Raw genomic sequence first — 21117 nt, forward strand, 5'->3', positions numbered from 1 at the left:
GTAAGTTGTCACCTAATGGAATCAGTTCACTGACCTGTACAAAATAAATTAACAATCTCTATCTAGTTTCTACTGGATATGTGTCTAAATCACAGTTGGGCATCTTGTTAGCTGCCTCAGTTAAGAGTTCAGTGGAAGAATGAACCATCCAGGACTTTCATCCCTAGAGGCGATCCTTTAGTGCACTAGAAGCTCATTAACACACTCTGTGCACTGAGATTGCCTACAGTATACTTGTTCTAACAGGTTTTCTTGCTTTGAGATGCAGTAAATGTCTATTGCAAATCCTATTGACATTTAATTTCTAAATTATCTTCTGTATTTGTTTGCAATTTAATCATGATGTATGCATAATTCCAATCTGTTGAAATATTGATTCTGATTTATGATTTAGTAAATTAAGGAATGGTTGGGTTGCATATTAAACTTCAGAAGTGACTCACAACATATTATATTCATATTGCCCTTTAGAGTTTCACAAAGTCCCTCTATGAATACTGTCTGTGAGCATATTTGGGAAAGGAATCATGTTTAATTCATCTTTATATCCATAGCATATAACCCAATGCTAGCACGTGGTAGCTACATAATACAGGGTTTTTAATGAATTCATTTGAGTCTCTCAACAAGTCAAAGAAAATGATGGATGGATAGGATTGTCTTAAAACGTGCCTACAGATTCTTTGACACTCTTTTTATTATTGCTGCAACAAATTATCATCAAGTTAACAACTTAAAGCAACAAAAATGTACTGTCTTACAGTTCTGGAATTCAGCAGTCCAAAATAGATCCAAAATCAAGTAAAACTCCTGTCTTCTTGTGGTTGTGGGTGAGGGTCTTTTTACTCCCCCTACAGCTCCTAGGAGCTGTCTTGCCTTGACATTCTGACCTCTGCTTTTGTCAACATGCTGCCTTCACTGTCACTTGACTTTCCTGATCCCTTTTTGAAAATAGATCTTTGCTGTTAAATTGAATCCATCTGAATTATCCCAAATGATCTTTCTATCTCAAAATCCTTAATTTAATCATTTCAGCAAAATCTCCTCTGCCATGTAAGGTAACATTCATAAGTCTCTGTGATTAGGCAGTTGGATTTGTGGAGTGGGGCATTATTTAGTTTACTATGCTCCTCAAAAGGTTGCTTTGAAGTCCCCTCAAATATGCATTGGCCTTAGTGACTTGTCTAAATTAAATAATGCAATTGGGTAATGCTACATGATTTTTCATGCTAACTTATATGAGCCAACAGTTTTCAACTAGATTTATCTCTCTTAAGTTTTCACACTATGAGCTACACTACAAGAAGACTAGTTGCATTGAAGTCACTATACTAGAGGGGTTGCTAGGAGGATGCACATACACACAGCACATACAGAGAAATGTTCAAACAGGAGCAACAGTTTTAGCTCTCAGATGTAGGTGTGGACATGTGAGTGACTGAGAGAGGAAGACTTTGAGATGACATTCAGTCCCAGTTACATTACTACAAAATTATAAGATATTAGTTGATGGTTAAGTTATAATGTCTTTCTTATCCTTCTCAGCTTCCTCTCCCAATAGTTGAAACACATGAACTCAGAAATGTTCAAGGATATTTTATGACGATGTCTTAATACCTAGGCTCCTACTTTAACTGCTCAATTCAGAAATGGTTTTTTTGGGAAAAAAATTTCTCCTAAATACATAGCATCATTGACTGTTAGGAACTTTCTCAATTGAACATTTATTGAACACTAATAAGAGATTCTAAAAAGTATTGCTAATATCCCAGTTTTCCTAAGCCTATAGAGAGAATATTCCTTAGAGATCATCATTTTGTTATAAATAATTTGTATTATCTCATTTTCTCTCTTCTTACCATCAGCACATCTTTAAACATCCATATTTTGGTCAGGTTTTTTTTTTTTTTTCTGCTATGACTAAACACTTGACTAGAACAATTTTAGAGGAGGAAAAGTTGACTTGGGTCTCGCAGCTTCAGAGATCTCCATTAACAGACAGCTGGGTCCATTCCTTGGGGTACGAGGTGAGACAGAACATCATTTAACAAGACTGTGGGGAAGAAAGGTGGCTCAGAACATGGCCAGGAAGAAGAGACTCCACTCACCAGATACAAAATATATAACTCAAAGGCATACCCCCAATTCCCCACCTCCGCCAGCCGCACTTTACCACTTTAGTTACTAATCAGTTAATCTCATCAAGGATTAATTCACTGATTGAGTTAAGGTTCTCATAACCCAATCATTTCTCCTCTAAAACTTCTTGCATTGTCTCACAGATGAGCCTTTTGGGGACACTTCACATCTGAGCCATAATAATCTATTACTTCATCCATTTGCATTCTTACCTTCTTCTACAACCACATTAGTAACCATAAAGGATTTATGGACTCCTGTGGTATCTCTGCCCTCAATACTTACCAGCAAACTTCTTACAAATCCCCAGTTTGTTCTGCCTCTCATTACATGTAATATTTTCCTCAATAATTTTGTATTTTCTTAAAGTCTTCAAATGCTTCAATACTTTTCTTTTTCTCTGGCAAACAGCATTGACTCCTAAAACACATCAAAATAAAGTTAGTTCCTAAACTCTTACATTTCTCATTCTTAAGAACATCAAGTCAGCCAGCTACTTTCACTGGGCATATTCAGTGTATAATCCTAGCTTGTGCCTTCTAGCTTATTGTAAGTTTCAACTATTGTTAAAAGAAGTTCAATGTGCTTCTTGTTACTTAACCCATTATTAGAACTCCCTCAGAAAGGATCACAGGTATAGAATAAATAAATATATATATATATATATATATATATATATACATATATATATATATATATATATATGCCTGTCCAAGGTTCCTTCATTCTGTTTTCCCTTTCCTTTTCTTCTCTGTTTACAATCTCAATACTTCCGAACTCAGAGGCACATACTCCTAACACAGTTCCATCTCTATATTTTTTTGAAGCTGTAGACTGACCTGGTTCAAAGCAACAGTTTGTTGCTACCTTACAGAGAAATCTCACTGATAGGATTTGATGTATTTCTTTACGAGTACTTCTTCCTATGTTCTGGGTCTGAGGAATCATTTCCTCTGTGACTACCTGTGTCAGTGAGAATTTTTAAACCATCAGCTCATTCTGCATTTTTTTTCATTCACTTTCTAATCTGAACTACACTTTACTATAAAAAAAAATCCAATTTGGTAGGGAAAGAAGATCCTCCTAAGAATTTAAACTGTATAAGATTAAGAACAAGCAAAATGTTTTCTTGGTTCTTGGTTTTATTATGAGTGGCAACCTACAGTCAATGACATTTTTGGATTAGAATAAATAGAGTAATCAGTTTCTGCTCTTATGCCAGTCCTCCAAAGTCAAGGATGATAAAGATGGAGAGTAGAATAACTCCTCAAAATGATGCAAGGTCTCACCGCTATATTGTAGTTATTAAAAAGAAAAAGATTTTAGAACTTAAAATGATAAAATCAAAACACAAAATGGATGGTAGTATCTAAGTGAGGGAGACTTGATCCAGTATTTAATGACAGGGTGAAGCATAAGAAGAAATAAAGCCATGAAGAGGGTCCCTGGAATATACATGACAGAGAAAATTTTGAACAGTGATACTGAAAATTGAATTGGATTTATTTTAGATTGTGTTATGATTGTTCCCATTTATTAAACACAGTAATTAGAAGTTTATTCACCACCAATTTTTGTTGATGGGGCTTTGAGCAAAAACAACAACAACAACAACAACAACATGACATCCATAAGTGACCAAATGACAAAAGAAGGATAGCCACAACTGAAAGTGGAATACATATCAATATTGCATTTGGAATCAAAATTTCAAGGAAAACATAAAAGTGAAAATAACCATGTGAAAGCCAAAGCAAATTTTAGATGGGTACACACACACACACACACACACACACGCACACGCACATATACACACACACACATATGTTAATTCAAGAAGATTGGAAAAATTTTGTTGTTATTCTAATTTTTATCCCAGCCTATATGTTCCTTATAAGCCTGTACATTAAGTAAAAAATAAACTTCCCAAACTGAACCCATAATAACTCATTTTTTTTCAAAATGTCTTCTTAATAAATAACATCTGTACATGTCTGAAAATCATCCCTCATATTTTCTTCTTGTCTCCTATATTAGGTGATCTGGCCACACAGGTACTTTGCATTAATAGTTTTCAAATCTCCCTTCAACTCATAACCCCTCCCCAACCTCTCACTCATAACTTTACATTTCAGTACTGTGGACTGAATGCTTTAGTCACACCCTTCATATTCAAATGTTCAGCCCTTTAATTGTCAATGTGATACACATTTGAATCAGGGATTTTGGGAGGTAATACAACTTGGCTGAAATCATGAGGTAAAGTTCCCATGATGGTATTAATTCACTTAGAAAAAGAAGACAAGAGATGTCTTTTCCTGTGTGCATAGACAAAAGAAAATTTATGTGAGGACATCCAAGAATCTGGCCTCACCAAGTATCTCACCACGCTAGCAAACAGTTCTGAAACTAACCACCTGCCTTCTGAACTATAAAAAGTGTTTCTTAAGCCACCTAGTCTTCCTATGGAGGCCTAGATTTAGACATTTGAATTGACATCTCATCATCTGAGTGTCAGCCCCTAGAATACTTACCACCTCTTATTTTGTTCCTCTCTGAATCATTCCCCATTTTGTTTTTAGGGTAATCTCTTGACAGAACAAATTGGATAGTTTCTTAGGTAATGATTGAATTCATTACAAACTTGCACATGCCAACCTCAGTCTACTGATCTTTACCAATAGCAATTAATTTAATTTGCTCATTACAACAACTATGAAATAGATATTACTGTTACATTTCATTGGAGACCATGCTTAAGGAAAAGGAAAAAAAAAACACATTTCCAATTAGTATTGAAATTCAAAATATCTTGAACACAGGCTATCCAACAGTACCTTTTTCTTGATTTCATATAATTTACAAATAAATCCCCTTACAATTTCTTCTGTTGATAACTTGACTTGTTCCTGTTGCCATGCTATTCACTAATTTCAAGTTATAACAGTTTCTGTGCCTTTGTAAATGATACTACATCTAGCCAACTTTCTATTCATTTTCTGAAACTCCTTTTGTATATCACTTCCCCCCCCCAAAAAAAAAAACACCTTCCCCCATTCATACCCACATAGTTATCTGTCATTAATTCTTTTCCTATAGCTGTTATGTTTTCTCCAGGCTTCCAAACAGTTTGTAAGTGCTTAGAGATTGGTGAATATGTCCTGATAATCCCCAAATGTTTGTGAATGAATCCCTAAGCTTCTGTGGCAAACACCAGGGCATTTCTTTCTAGAAGTAGTAGCCATATTCTGTAATCCAATATTTCCAGTTTCTTTGATTACTTAGGAGTTCAGTATTTAAAAAATATTTTTTTCTTACACAAGAAGTGTTACAGCTATGTATAACTTTAGAATTCTTTTTTTTTTTTTTTTTGCATCTTAAATAACAGTGCCTTTTCTTTTGGAACATACTTTGCTTAAGCCTCAAGGCTTGAGCATGTAGAACTTACAGAAAATTTCATTCTACTATTAAACTTCGTAATGCAATTTTCAAAGTGCAAACAGAATCCAGGAGTTATATTTAGTTTCTAAATTGGCATTTAGTTGGAGCATAGTATTGAAAATTGTCTTTCAATTTTCTGTTAGCTTGTCATCTGGTATGTGTTCAATGACTTCAAGATATAATATCTGCTACCACAGTAGCCTAAGTACCTTAAAAATGATCTCTGACTAGTAGAATTAGATTTTGTATAGGATAGGTGTCTTCTTATATAATAATGATCATAAAATACTGTTCTTTTATATTAAGAATATAATAAAAAATCACATTTTTTTATTCAGAGAGGAACAAAATATAACAAAGGGCTTTAGGTTGTGGTGCAGTAATAGATAACAATATATTCATTTTCTTTATCTGAATAATAATTACATATTTTATGAGTTTAAAAATAAGCTTAGGAAGACCTATTCAGTAATAATACCTGGAATCATGTATTTTTCATTTTGCATTAATTAAATCATGGAAGGCATAATACAGGTTGCCAAGATAAAGAAAATTTTCAGCTGTTAAATTTCATACTTGTTTATAAAACAGAAGGCACTTCAAAGTGTCTTAACCTGTTGTTTATGATTTTAATTATAAAGACCAAATGTCAAGCTGTCTTACAGCAGTATTTAACAAAGCAAATTTTTATACTCCTGCCTGTTATACAGTGTATGTTTTGTAATATTCTGCCATAGGTTTTAAGATGAGTACATCTCCTTTCATCATTGTGATATTTTATTGGCAAAGTAAACACTTTAGAGATGTATTAAATATAGTTATCACTCCCACCCCCCACCTTTTAGTGAAATATATTCAGATTAGTTTTCGTTATTTTTGCAAGACATAGGACAAAGTAGATTTGTTTTAATGGCAAAAACAAACAAACAAACAAAGAGGAAAGAAAAACAAATAGCTCCAATATAAAAAGAATAGACTTTGTGCAAGAGTAATAAAGCTGCTTCTTCAAACTATTTATATCATCAGGAGTGACTTTTTCTCTCATTTTCAATGGGTAAGAAATTTGTTATTTTCTATTTTGTCAGTGTTGTAGTGCCATTATTAGTACTAAGGGAGAATTGGGCAGTATATTAGTTTTCTCTGATTGTCATAATAAAATACCACAGATGGGGTGACTCTAATAGACATTTATTTTCTCACACTTTTGGAGGCCAGAAGTCGAAGACTAGGGTGAAAGTAAGTTTGGTTTCCTTTGAGCCAACTCTCTTTGACTTGTAGATTTCACTATGTCTTCATAAGGCCTTTTCCCTGTGTGGGAACTGGGAACCTCCCCACTGTTTTTTTTTTTTTTTTGCCTGTCTTAATTTCTTTATATTACCTCAGTCAAATTGGTTTAGGGCCCACCCTAATGACCTCATTTTAACTTAATTACCTCTTTAAGGGCCCTGCTTTTTGGTTGTTGTTTTTGTTTTTTGATACAGGGGATTGAACCCAGCAGTGTTTAACTATTGAGCAACATCCCAACTTCCCTAGCCTTTTTAATTTCTTATTTTGAGAGAGGGTCTCTCTAAGTTTTTAAGGCTAGCTTTAAATTTTTGATCCTTTGGCCTCAGCTTCCCAAATCACTGGGATTATAGGAGTGGACCACAACGCCTGGCAATATTGACATTCTGAGATACAGAGGGCTAAGGCTTCAAAAGTGAATTACTTCTCAACACAAATGTGAATTACTTTTTAAAATATGAATTTTTGAGCGAGACATTCAGTGTGTAAAAGTCAGTGTCAGTAGATCAGCACATGCCATGCAATCTATGCTTTATGTTTGCTATGTAAATTCTTTTTTATAAGGAAGAAGATTTGGGGGAGCTATGGTTTCCCCAATTGAATCATTGTGGTTTTCTTATCCCAAACATACATAGGTTTAAATTATTAAGGTAATGGGTCTTGTTTACATTATAATTGTTACCTACTTTTATATAAATGTGCCTATTTCTTTTAATTTCTTCATAACTGTTTATGCATTTCAAACTATGTCTATTAGAATTGTCACAAAAGATTAGCTTTTTATTATGCTCCAACATAATAGATGGGAAAGGAAGAAAGAATTTAATGTGATTACTACATTGAATGATACCTTTAAGGAGAATACTTATCACAAGGGAGCAGAGAACAGAAATGAAAAACTTTCTTCATGTGAGGTCTCTAAATATAAATCCCGATGCTATCAATTGGTTAAAAGTAATTTCTCAGAAAAGTAAGGAAAAAATCTGTAAAAGGATGAGATTTCTTTTTAATGAAACAGAAAATGTAATAGATGACTGATTTTTCAAAACCCTTATAATGTGTTCACTCAATAGCACAATTTAAACTGGGTTATTATTAAATTTATGATTATCTATTTACTTAGTAATTGAATTAAACATCTCCAATCAAAAGTGAAAACAACAGTTGATTCATTCAAGAAGTATATCCACATAGAACTGTATATAACTCAAAGTGGTATTAGCATATGACAACACATTATAATGTAACATCATGGAGTACAGGGAAAATACGACAGTAACTCAGTGTTCAACCTACCTAGCATGATTAAACAAAGACCTTTTTTAAAAAAATCATGATAGCTGTTCAGGGATTGCTACAAATATGTGGTTTCAAATACCATTTACTCTTTTTTATATATATTTTCCCTCTACTAAGAGTTGTTGTTTTTTGAAACAACAGCATTTCAATAAATAATCTTCTAAAAAATACATGTGTTTCTCCTATAAATTAATATCCTTGGTGAAATCATGAATATATACCATATGATAGGTATCTGGAATACAAATCAAAGGGAAACTTCTTGCCTTCTAATTCCCAAGACTTACAGAGACAATGGCAAACTAACTTTGAAAGACCATATTTTAACTATAAAATAAGAGATAAGTCCTTGGTGTTTACAGTCAAAGTATAGATATTAATTTAGGCAGAGTAGTTAGTTTGATGGGTGGTGGCCAGAAAGTTTCACAGAATAAGGATCATTGGAAATAAATTTTGAAGGGGACATATTTAGTAGAAAATGAGGAATTCTCAGTGGAAAAGTGTTTGAAGTTTCTTATGTATTTTTTTTTTAGAGTGTGTTCCAAGTTTGAATAGGAAAATTGAAATAGCATGGTATCAACCAGAAGGGGCTACAAATTGGAGAGTGAGACTATGGAAGGAATCCTGGTTCCTATCATAAAGAGCCTTATATGACCTAATAAGATGTTTAAGTTTTATCTATCATAAACAGAAGTTTGGAGAGGTTGATCCTGAGGATAATAGCTTCAGAAGTTATTTGTATTAAATATAGCAACCAGAAGTTTAGCAGTTTCAAGAAATATACATTTGATATTACATGTTTTCCATGGGTCAGGAGGCCTGGCGGGGCTTCTGTCTGGAGCCTCTTCTTTCAATGTCCCAAGATGGTAAGAAGGGTGCCATCTTGGGTGATTGCTTCTGAATCCTCGAATGGGGAAAAATCCACTTTTAAGATCATTCAGTTTGTTGGTTCATTTCCTTGCAATTATGTTACTTAAGATCTCAGATTCTTACTAGCTGCTACTGGAGGATTCCCTCAGGCTTCAGAGGCCACCCTCAAATTCTGGAATGTAGTCTTTCACGGCAGTTCACGGCATGGCTGTTGTGGTCTGGATGTAAGTAGTCCCTCAAAAGCTCATGTGTGAGACAAGGCAGGAAGGTTTAGAGATGAAATCATTGGGTTATGAGAGCCTTAATCCAATCAATGTGTTGCTCTCCTACTAGGAATAACTGAATGGTGACTCTAAGCAGGTAAGGTGTGGCTGAAGGAGATGAGTTATTGGGAGGCATGCTTTTGGGGTATGTATTTGTCCATGGTGAGAACTCTGTTTCATGGTGTAATGTCCTGAGCTGTTTTCTTTCACCATACTCTTCTGCCATGATATCCCGCCTCACTTAGAGCCCTAAGGAATGCAGCTGACCATCTATGGAGTGAGACCCCTGAATCTGTGAGCCCCCAAATAAACTTTTCCTCCTGTAATAGTTCTTGTCAGGTCTTGGTCACAGCAACAACAACAACAACAACAAAAAAGCTGACTAAAACAATGACTGCTTATTTCTTTAAATTCAGAAGGGAAATCTGTTTCCTTTCTGCTAAAATGAAGTCTCATATATCATACTAAAATTATGGTAATGACATCCCATCACATTTTCTACATTATCTTGGTTAGAATAAAAGCACAGATTTCTATCATACTCAGGAGAAGCTCATGATAGAAGGGTTTGCAATAAAATAATAACAAGGAGAATATGGAATAGATCAGAATTGTTCCCATGATTCCAGAAAAGTAACATCAGCATTACCTAATACCAGAAATTTAAAATCTCACACCGCATCTCAAACCTATTGAATTAGAAATCTTAAGAATGAGAACATCATTCTTAGTTTAAACAAATTATTCAGGTGAGTCTCAGCCTTTAAATTTTTGGAACTGCTGATATATCATCTAGTGATATTGGGAAATGAGCTGGGGAATGGTTCTAAAGTCAGGTTATCTCCTCCAAAATTAAGAGAAATTTTAGGGCAACAGAGACCAAAGAGGAGAAATAAAAAAAAAAAATACAAGACTCAGTGCTAAAGCTAGATTGAAATAGTTAAGAACAGAAGTACATAATTGAAGAATGGGAATTTGCTACCACATGGGTAGTAATAGTAATTTCTGAGCTAAATTAGAGGATGGTATAGTGAATTTTTAAAAAACAACAAAAAAATTTTTTTTTTTGTTTGTTTTATTTGGAAGCCAATTGTAAACTTTAGTGTTACAATTGGGATGTAGCAAATGGATGCTCATGTTTTTGTCCAGAAAGAGTCCACTGCATGAAAGGAAAATGGACTGAGAATTTCCACATTCATGGGATATGTAGAAAAATAAATTAATAAAAGTAGTAGTAACAGGTGCAGAAGGGATGATCTGAAAGAGGTATTTTAGAATCTTATGGTTATCATTTGAATCTGTAATGTCTCCCAAAGGCTCATGTGTTGATGGCTCGGTATCCATGGCAGCAATGTTTAGAAGTGGGAATTTGGGGAAGAGATTGGGTAACAACGCCTCTGACCTCATCAATGGATTAATTCATTAATAGCTGAATGGACTTCTAGAATGTGGTAGAAACTCAAAGTGAGAATGCACAGTTGAAGGAAATAGGTCACTAGAGTTGTTCCTTAGAAGGGTATACCTTTTTTTCTCTACTTCCTGGATGCCACAAGCTGAGCAACTTTCTTCCACATGCCCTTTTACTATGTTGTTCTCCCTCACCTCAGGCCAAAAGTATTGGAATCAGATGACCAGAATGAATCTTCTGAAGTAATCATCCAAAATCTTTTGTCCGCTAAGTTTCATCCTACACCATGTATTTGTTATAGCCTTCCTATTATGACAAAAAAAAAAAAAACACAAAAAAACAAGATGTCCAAGAAATGCAAAGTTTACCTTCAAGAAATTATGAATGTAGATTTGTCAAAGTAGGAGGCTAGTCTGTATTTTACTTAATTTTCTTGATATACAACTTTTAAATGTTTAACTTATATGGTAAAGTCAAATGTTTGCCTCTTTAGCTTTATCACTTATCCTTGCTTCATCTTGAACCTTGTATCCTTCCTAGTGTGATGCCATTTATAACTCCTGGCAAGCTTTCAAACATCTGAAGCCTTCTTACAAATCATTTCCTTTGTTTTTCTCTCTTTTTGTGCTTTAATTGCTCTTCTGCTCCATGTCCTGGTCGCTGGGTACTAGCTGCCCATGTTCTTAGGATTTTTTTCCTCTTCCTATGGACTTCTACTAAAATATTCGTATCTCAAGGTGCAAGAGGAAAATAGGGGAGTGGAGAAGTCTCATAAAAATCTAGAATAGCCAATGTATTGATTGTGAATGTGGAACAATTATATTGGAAGGATTCCTAATCATTTAACTTGATTATTTCCCATTTTTTTTTCTTTGTTGGCAAGCCTATTTATTGTGCTCCTTTTTTTCTAAATCAGTCTTTTCTTTGTTATACTTCCATCCTGTTACAGAACCTCTGTTTTTTCTTTTCATATATTTTAGAGGATAGAATTATATCAGTTATATATAATCTTTATTTGAGTGAAAATGGTTTTATAGTTTTAAACCTTTTGATTTCAGTGAGATGTTTATAATTAGAATTATCTTGCTTTTAGTACTTTCATCCATTTTCCGAGACAATTCACACTGAAGGAGAGATTTATTCTGTTTGAGTTATTTAACATCTGTAAGGATTAAGTTGACAGAGTTGTTGTGATAGAATTAATATGCTCCTCATTCCTTCACATAGAAAGACATGAATAACTTGATGTTTGATTCTCATCCCTCCCCTTCAATATACACATCTGTGGCTTCTCAAGGAAAATCAGCTTCTTTGAAAAATAGGTTATAAATCTCTCTTTAGAATATGACTATGTAGATAGTAATTTTAGAATAAAAACTTTGGGGATAAAATTCAGGAAGAATCACAATGAAATTAAAAATGTCCAGATATTGGAGTCAGGAAAAATATTCAACATTTAAGTTGTGGCTTTGCTTCTTATTAACCTTGTGACCAGGAACATGTTTCATACTCTAGCTCTTATAAACAGCTTCTTAATTTAGCATAATGGGATTACTGTTAATATTAACTGAAATAGCACTCCTAAAGTGGCAACCAAAATATGTGGCATATAAGAGGTCTTGATAAATGGTTCTCTCCCTTATTTTTATAATCCTCTCAACAACAGCAAAATAAAAATTTACAAATAAGTGATCATTTTCTGTGAGTAGCTATTTCTTTGTGAAATATCCATTGTGACACATGCTGAAGATGTTTTAACTTTATACCTTACATATAAGCACAGTGTTTAATTTATGGTTAAAATGTTAAATGTCTGTAAAACTTTAAAATTATTTGTGTTTACATTGTCATATTCAATCTTTTGCTCTATGTCCTAATAAATCCATAGCAGGTATTAAATTTGGCTCAGGAGGCAAATATCCAAAAGCTATTCAGGTAGGTAAACACTCTTAGCAATGAATAGTGCAAATGAATTCAGAACATTTTATGGTAAAATAATTTATAGGCATATATACATATGGATGCACACACAATTATACACATACACATACATAGACATAAATACCTATATACCCGTACAGACAATGCAAATATATATATATAATTTTTTTTTCCAAACTGGAAAATATGTAGAGATGACTGGTGTTGGAAGTTCCATGGCTAAAGTTTTTTGGGTATAATCAGGAGACCAAAGAAAGACAGAGGGAGAGCTACTACAGAATTCTAGCTTCATTGAGATTCCTGAGGTAATACTGTGAACAATTCCATCCCCAGACTGCATAGTCCCTTTTGAATCTCCTTTTTTTTCTGGAGTGCATAGAATAAAAATAGAAAGAAAGAAAAAATAATACTCTCAGTATCTAGAGGGAAATTTAAAGTCTTATCAGTACCTAGGGGGAACTGAGAATAGGAAATCTAAACGCATATGAAATATCAGTTTGTACACACAGTACTCCTCTTTCAAGACAGTGGAGGGCCTCAGGGGACCATTGGACAGCTTATACTTCCTTCTGTCTTTGCACTGTTCTTTGGTCTCTTGGAAGCATCTCGTTTGATTCTGTATTTGTTTTTCCAGCTTTGACTCTGGATTCCTGTATCACTGCAGGAGTTGCCTGGACACAGATTTTCAAACAAGAAATTAGTGTCAAGGGCTGACTGGTGGCCCATAACAAAAGGATGGAGTGGAGGAAAGGCCTTAGGTTCAGGAAATTAGAATCTAGAGGGCCTGGTGGGTAGGTCACACTGATAATCTAATAAATCTAATATAATATGTTAAAATAAGAGTTATGAAGGAAATAGGAAGCTGAATTATAAAATACTGATATATTGCTAATTTCAATATCTGTCCTTTGACATGATTTAGCCTAAGCATAACTTATTACTCAAACCCTATAGATATTTTACCTTGTGAACATATGCAATTCACCTCCCTGAAAGTCTCATTCAGAACATCTCCTATGAATGTACAGTAATCAGTTCAGAAACCAAGAGTCAGGAAATCTGTGTGGAACAAGATCTAAGATTTCAGAAGTTGAGAGCCATAGTGTGAATTCTTGCTCTACTACTTTATAGGCTGACAATTTTTGACAAATTTCTGCACTTTACTAGTTCCCAGTTTTTTTTTATCTGTTAACATAGGTACTATAATAGAGTGATGGGCCAAAGGGAGGCAGCCAGATGGCAGGCCAGAGGGAGGAAGCATTCTGTGTCTCTTCATGACCTGGGATTCAAGTAGTGAAAATACTGTAAGAACTTTTGGCCACCCACTTTCAGCCAAGAACCTGAGCAGAAATCACGGACACCGCTCCTATGCAGGACATCCAGCAGATTTCTACACTCAGGAACTCCGGCTGCTGCCCCTGTGTGGACCCCCATCTACCAACATGGGCTCCCAAGGCTGCTGCCATCATGGGACTCTGGAACAGTAGGGGCAGTTCCCAATGCGCAGTAGCCTGTCTGCACCTGGGAATTTCACACAGGCTCTAAAGTTAGCTGATGGCCACACACTACATGCCACAGAACTCTTCTCTGAACTTATTGTCAAACACCATCACTCAGCTCCCCTCACCGGACCCAACACCATACAACTAAAAGCAGGTGCCTCCATCTTGGGCCACCTTTATCACCATCTTTAGTGAGGGCAACTTCCAGTTCAAACCTCTGGCTTCCCAGGTACCCTGTTTCTAACTGCCCTCTCTTCCCAGCAGCCACTATATGGCATAGTGATACCCTGGTTACCTTCACCATTCTGAGGGCAGAGATACCAGCTAACAACAGACAACCCCACCTATTGGATGAGAAGGGAAGCAAGAAAGAGAATGATCCCCAACCAAAACAATTTGTGTTTCTTCCTTTAATATATTTTTTTCCCTTTTCCTCTCTATTCTCCTGCCCTCACATCCCCAACATATGTGAAACCAAGTACTTTGCACAAATTAGGATTCTCATAACTGGGACTTCTAATTAGTATATTACAGTTGTGTTGTATATTTTTTTCTTTTTTCTTTTTTTTCCACCAATTTCTACTATTTGACATTTAAATTTTTTTTCTTAATATATCTGTGGTTTTTTATGTACTCTATTGTCCTCCCAGTTACTTGTCTACAAAAAATTACTTCCTCTCCCATCTCTTGCTACTAATCTTCCTCTTTAGATTTCTCTTTCACACTTCCTAAGATATAAGAACTCTATATCCTCACCTCCTACCTCCTCAGCATATCATCCTACTCCTCACCCCGGGTTCTTTGTCCACCATCAGAAACTGTTAACCCTTTTACAAACCTACTGAGTATATTGTAAATAATAATTGAATTCATCATTTTTGTACATTGTGACCAAACTGTAAATGCTTAATAACAAACATTTGTTTTTATTGTGTATATTATGTATATTTGAATTTGATAACATTATCCTTCCCCTTGAAGGAGAGGTATGGGGTCCCTACACGGGACTGTAAGCCTATAAGGTAAAAAAAAGGTAATGCCTCATATTCACAGTGCTAGAAGGGAAGACACACAAGCAATATAAAAAGACAAGGGAAGAAAGTGCCCTATACAAATCAAAATACCACTTTACTAGAATCCATAGCCAGCACAGCAGAAGAAATGACAAAAAAGGAGTTCAGGATGTACATAATTAATATATTCTATGAATTAAATAATTATATAAGAAAGTAAATACAGGCAGCTAAAGATTGTTTTGATAATGAGCTATATAAACCAATACAGGAAGCAAAAGATTAATTCAATAGGGAGGTAGAGGTTGTAAAAACAAAAACAAAAAGAAACAAACAAACAAAAAACACACCAGAAATCCTCGAAATGAAAGAAACAATAAACCAAATTAAAAGTTTAATCAAAAGCATCACCAATAGATTAGACCAGTTGGAAGACAGGACCTTAGACAATGAAGACAAAATTTATAATCTTGAAAAGAATGTAGATCACACAGTGAAAATGGTAAGAAACCATGACTAGAATATTCAAGAAATATGGGATAGTATGAAAAGACCAAATCTAAGAGTTATTGTAATAAAGGAAGGCATAGAGATCCCAACCAAAGTAATGGACAATCATTCAATGAAACATTATCAGAAAATTTTTCGAACATAAAGAATAAATTGGAAAACCCAATTCAGGAGGCTAACAGGATGCCAAGTGTACAAAATCACAACAGATCCACATCAAGTAATGTTATAATGAAAATGCATAACATACAGAATAAGGAGAAAATATTAAAAGCCACAAGAGAAAGGCATCAGATTAAGTATTAGGGGTAAATAAATTAGATTATGTGCAGATTTTTCAACTCAGAAACTGAAAGCTAGAAGATCCTAGAAAAACACATATCAATCTCTGAAAGAAATAGATGCCACCCAAGAATCTTGTATCCAGCAAAATTAAGCTTTAAATTTAATGATGAAATAAAAACCTTCCATGATAAACAAAAGTTAAAAAAATTTATAACTTGAAAGCATGCACTACAGAATATACTTGACAAAATATTCCATGAAGAGAAATTGAAAAACAACAATGAAAATCAGCAAAGGTAGGTATTACACCAGAGGAAAAAACTAATAAAAGAAGAAAACAGGTCAAGATAAATACCAAAAACAAATAAAAGAATGGGAATACAAATCACGTCTCAATAATAACCCTGAATGTTAAAATGGCCTGAACTCACGAGTCAAAAGACATAGACCTACAGATCGGATTAAGTAAAAAGACCCACCAATGTGTTACTTCCAAGAAACTAATCTCATAAGAAAGGATATCCACAGACTGAAGATGAAAGGTTGGGAAAAATTATACCACTCACATGGACTGCGTAAGCAATCAGAAATTTCCATCCTCATATCAAATAAACTAGACTTCAACCCAAAGTTAATAAAAAGGGATAAAGAAGGATATTTCATACTGTTTAAAGGAACCATTCATCAAGAAGAAATAGCAATAATAAATTTATATGCCCAAAACAATGGAGCATCTATGTTTATCAAAAAAACTCTTCTCAAGTTCAAGAGTCAAATAGACCACAAAACAATAATTCTTGGTGACTTTAACACATCTCTTTCAACACTGGATAGAGCTTCCAAACAAAAGTTGAACACAGAAACTATAGAACTCCATAATGCTATCAATAATTTAGACTTAACTGACATATATAGAATATTTCATTGATCAATAAATGGATACACTTTCTTCTCAGCAGTACATGGATCCTTCTCTAAAATAGATTATATACTGTGCCACAAAGCAACTATTAGCAAATACAAAAAATACCTTGCTTTCTATCAGATCATAATGGAATAAAATTAGAAATCAACGATAAAATGAGAAATAAAAGCTACTCTGGTACCTGGAGATTAAATAATATGTTACTTAATGAACAATGGGTTGCAAAAGACATCAAGGAGAAGATTAAAAAATTCTTAGCAGAGAATGAGAACACAGATTCAATGTATTGAAATCTCTCGGACACTATAAAGGCAATACTAAGAGGAAAGTTCATTGCATGGAGTTCATTCCTTAAAAAAAGAAAAAGTCAACAAATAAATGACTTAACATTACATCTAGACATTAACATTACATTGTTCTAGAAAAAGAAGAACATATCAAAACCAAAAGCAGTAGAAGACAGGAAATAATTAAAATCAGGGCTGAAATCAATAAAATCAAAACAAAAGAAAAAATTGAAAAAATTGGCAAAATAAAGTTGGTTATTTGAAAAAATAAATAAAATTGACAAAACCTTTGCAAAGAGTAGAGAAAACTCAAATTACAAATGTAATGAAAAATGAAATATCACAACGGATACTATAGAAATAAAGAAAATAATAAGAAATTATTTAAAAAACTTGTAAAACAATAAAATAGAAAATACTGAAGGCATTGACAAATTTCTAGGGTCATAAGATTTGCCCAAATTGAATCAGGTTCATATACACAATTTAAACAGATAAGTTTCAAGAGATGAATTAAGAAAACATCATCAGAAGCCTACCAACAAAAAAAAAAGCCCAGCTAAGTTTCACAAGACCTTTAAAGAATAATTAATACCAATACACAGCTAAGTTTTACAAGACCTTTAAAGAATAATTAATACCAATACTCTTCAATTTATTTCAGGAAATTGAAAAATAGGAAGCACTTTCAAACTGATTCCATGAGGTCAATATCACCCTGATTACAAAACCAGTCAAAGACACATCAAAGAAAGGAAACTTTAGACCAATATCTCTAATGAACAAAGGTGCAAAAAATTCTCAATAAAATTCAGGCAATTGGAATAAAAAAACATATCAAAAAGATAGTGCACCACCATCAAGTTGGGTTCATCCAAGCGATGCAAGGTAGGTTCAACATACAGAAATCAACAAATGTAATTCATCATGTCAATAGACTTAAAGATGAGAAGCATATGATCATCTCACTAGATGCAGAAAAAGCATTTGACAAAATACATCAACCCCTTCACGTCCAAAACACTAGAAAAACTAGGGATAACAGGAACATATCTCAAAATTGTAAAAGCTTATAAAATTGTAAGCACCAGGACAACATCACTTGAAATGTAGAAAAATTGAAAGAATTCCCTCTAAAAACTGAAATAAGACAGGGATGCCCTCTTTCACCACTTCTATTTAATATAGTTCTTGAAAAAGTGGCCAGAGCAATTAGACGAAAGAAATTAAAGGTATACAGATAGGATGAGAACAACTCAAATTAGCAGTATTTGGTGATGATATGATTCTATACCTAGAAGACCCAAAAAATTCCACCAGAAAACTCCTAGAATTATCAAATAAATTCAGCAAAGTAGCAGAATATAACCAACACCCCAAAATCAAAGGGGTTTCTGTATATCAGTGACAAATCCTCTGAAAGGGAAATATGAGGAAAACTATCCCATTTATAATACCCTAAAAAATATTTGTGAATCAACCTAACAAAAGAGGTGAAAGACCTGTACAATGAAAACTACAGAATGACAAGAAAGAAATTAAAGAAGACCTTAGAAAATGAAAAAATTTCTCTTGTTCTTGGATAGGCAGAATTAATATTCTCAAAAATGACCATACTACCAAAAGCATCATACAGATTTAATGAAATTCCAATCAAAATCCACATGAAATTCCTCATAGAAATAGAAAAAGCATCATGAAATTCGTCTGAATGAATAAGAGATCCAGAATAGCTAAAGTAATCCTTAGCAAGAAGAGTGAAGCAGGTGGCATCACTATACCAGACCTTAAACAACACTGCAGAGCAATTGTAACAAAAACAGTATGATGTAGGCACCAAAATATGCTGGCAGACTAATGGTACAGAATAGATCACACAGAGACTAACCTACATAATTACAGTTATCTTATATTAGACAAAGTCACCAAAAACATATGTTAGAGAAAAGATAGCCTCTTCAACAAATGTTGCTAGGAAAACTGGAAATCCACATGCCAAAAAATGAAATTAAACTCCTATCTCTCACCATGGACAAAAATCAAATCAAAGTGAATCAAAGGCCTAGAAATTAAATTCGAGATCCTGCATCTAATAGAAGAAAAAGTAGGCCCAAATCTCCATCATGTCAGATTAGGCACCTACTTCTTAATAAGACTCCTATAGCACAAGAATTAAAATCAAGAATTAATAAGTGGGAATGCCAGCAGTCTCCATTGAAGAAAGATGATGGTGCTTGATGGGCCGGAAAAGATGGAACTGGAAGAGAAAAAAGCAGGCAGCAGGGGACTCCATCAATATTATCTGTCCAAGATCGAATAACTCCAGCTGATTGTGAATGATAAAAGCCAAAACCTCCAGAGGCTGCAGGCACAGAGGAATGAACTAAATGCAAAAGTTCGCCTATTGCAGAGGAGCTACAGTTGCTGCAAGAACAGGGCTCCTATGTGGGAGAAGTAGTTCGGGCCATGGTTAAGAAGAAAGTGTTGGTCAAGGTACACCCCGAGGGCAAGTTTGTTGTAGATGTGGATGAGAACATCAACATCATGATGTGACACTCAATTGTCAAGTGGCTCTAAGAAATGACAGCTACACTCTGCACAAGATCCTACCTAACAAGGTGGACCCTCTGATGTCACTGATAATGGTGGAGAAGGTGCCAGATTCAACTTACAAATGATTGGTGGGCTGGACAAACAAATCAAGGAGATCAAAGAAGTGATTGAACTGCCAGTGAAGCACCCCGAGCTCTTTGAAGCACTGGGCATTGCACAGCCCAAGGGAGTGCTGCTGTATGGAACTCCAGGGACAGGGAAGACACTGTTGGCCCAGGCTGTGGCTCATCCTACAGACTGTACCTTTTTTTATTCCTGTCTCTGGCTCTGAATTAGTACAGAAGTTCATTGGGGAAGAGGCAAGAATGCGGGGGGGGAGCTGTTTGTCATGGCATGAGAACACGCTCCATTTATTATCTTTATGGATGAAATTGACTCCATTGGCTCTTCATGGCTGGAAGGGGGCTCTGGAGGGGACAGTGAAATGCAGCGCACAATGCTAGAGCTGCTCAACCACTGGATGGCTTTGAGGCCACCAAGAATGTGGTGGTATCATGGCTACTAATAGGATTAATATCCTGGATTCTGCACTGCTTCACCCTGGGTGCATCAACAGAAAAATTGAATTCCCACCTTCCAATGAGGAGGCCCAACTGGACATTTTGAAGATTCACTCTTGGAAAATGAATCTGACCCAAGGGATCAACCTGATAAAAATTGCCGAACTGATGCCAGGAGTATCAGGGGCTGAAGTGAAGGGTGTGTGCACAGAGGTTGGCATGTATGCACTACGGGATAGGCGAGTCCACATCACCCAGGAGGACTTTGAGATGGCAATAGCCAAGGTCATGTAGAAGTATAGTGAGAAAAACATGTCCATCAAGAAAGTTTGGAAGTGAAGGATGTCTTTTGTGTGGATCCCTTAAATAAAGGTCTGTAGTACAAACCAAAAAAAAAAAAAAAAAAAAAGAATTAATAAGTGGGATGTATTCAAACTAAAAAGTTTCTTCTCACCAAAAGAAATAGTCAGTGAAGTGAATAGAGAGCCTAGAGCTTAGGAGCAAATTTTTACCCCTTGCACATCAGATAGATCACTAATCTCTAGGGAATATAATGCTGGGAGCCATTAGCCAAGTAGGTATGACAATTTCCTTGCCAGCGTACCCCATGTTGCTTAGTGGAAGGACTCGTGGAAATAGGACATTTTGCAGTGACATTGCATGTAAGGTGACCTTGCTCTAGGACCAGGGCGGATCCAGGTTTAGGGCGTTCCAGGTTTAGGACAATCCGGGTTCAGGGCGTTCCTGGTTTAGGAAGGTTATTCCTGCTGGGAATAGGGCGTATCCTGCTGCCTGAGTTCCTCTTGAGTTCTCACGGGGTTCAGACAGTATTTTTGG

At 35.0% G+C, this 21117-nt stretch overlaps 1 pseudogene; it reads left to right on the plus strand.

Annotated features, from left to right (window-relative positions):
• Positions 1-19394: 19394 nt before the first annotated feature.
• Positions 19395-20619, plus strand: LOC143411692 (26S proteasome regulatory subunit 8 pseudogene; annotated as a pseudogene).
• Positions 20620-21117: the final 498 nt, after the last annotated feature.

Source organism: Callospermophilus lateralis, chromosome 12 (genome assembly GCF_048772815.1).
Source record: "Callospermophilus lateralis isolate mCalLat2 chromosome 12, mCalLat2.hap1, whole genome shotgun sequence".
NCBI classification, from domain to species: domain Eukaryota; kingdom Metazoa; phylum Chordata; class Mammalia; order Rodentia; family Sciuridae; genus Callospermophilus; species Callospermophilus lateralis.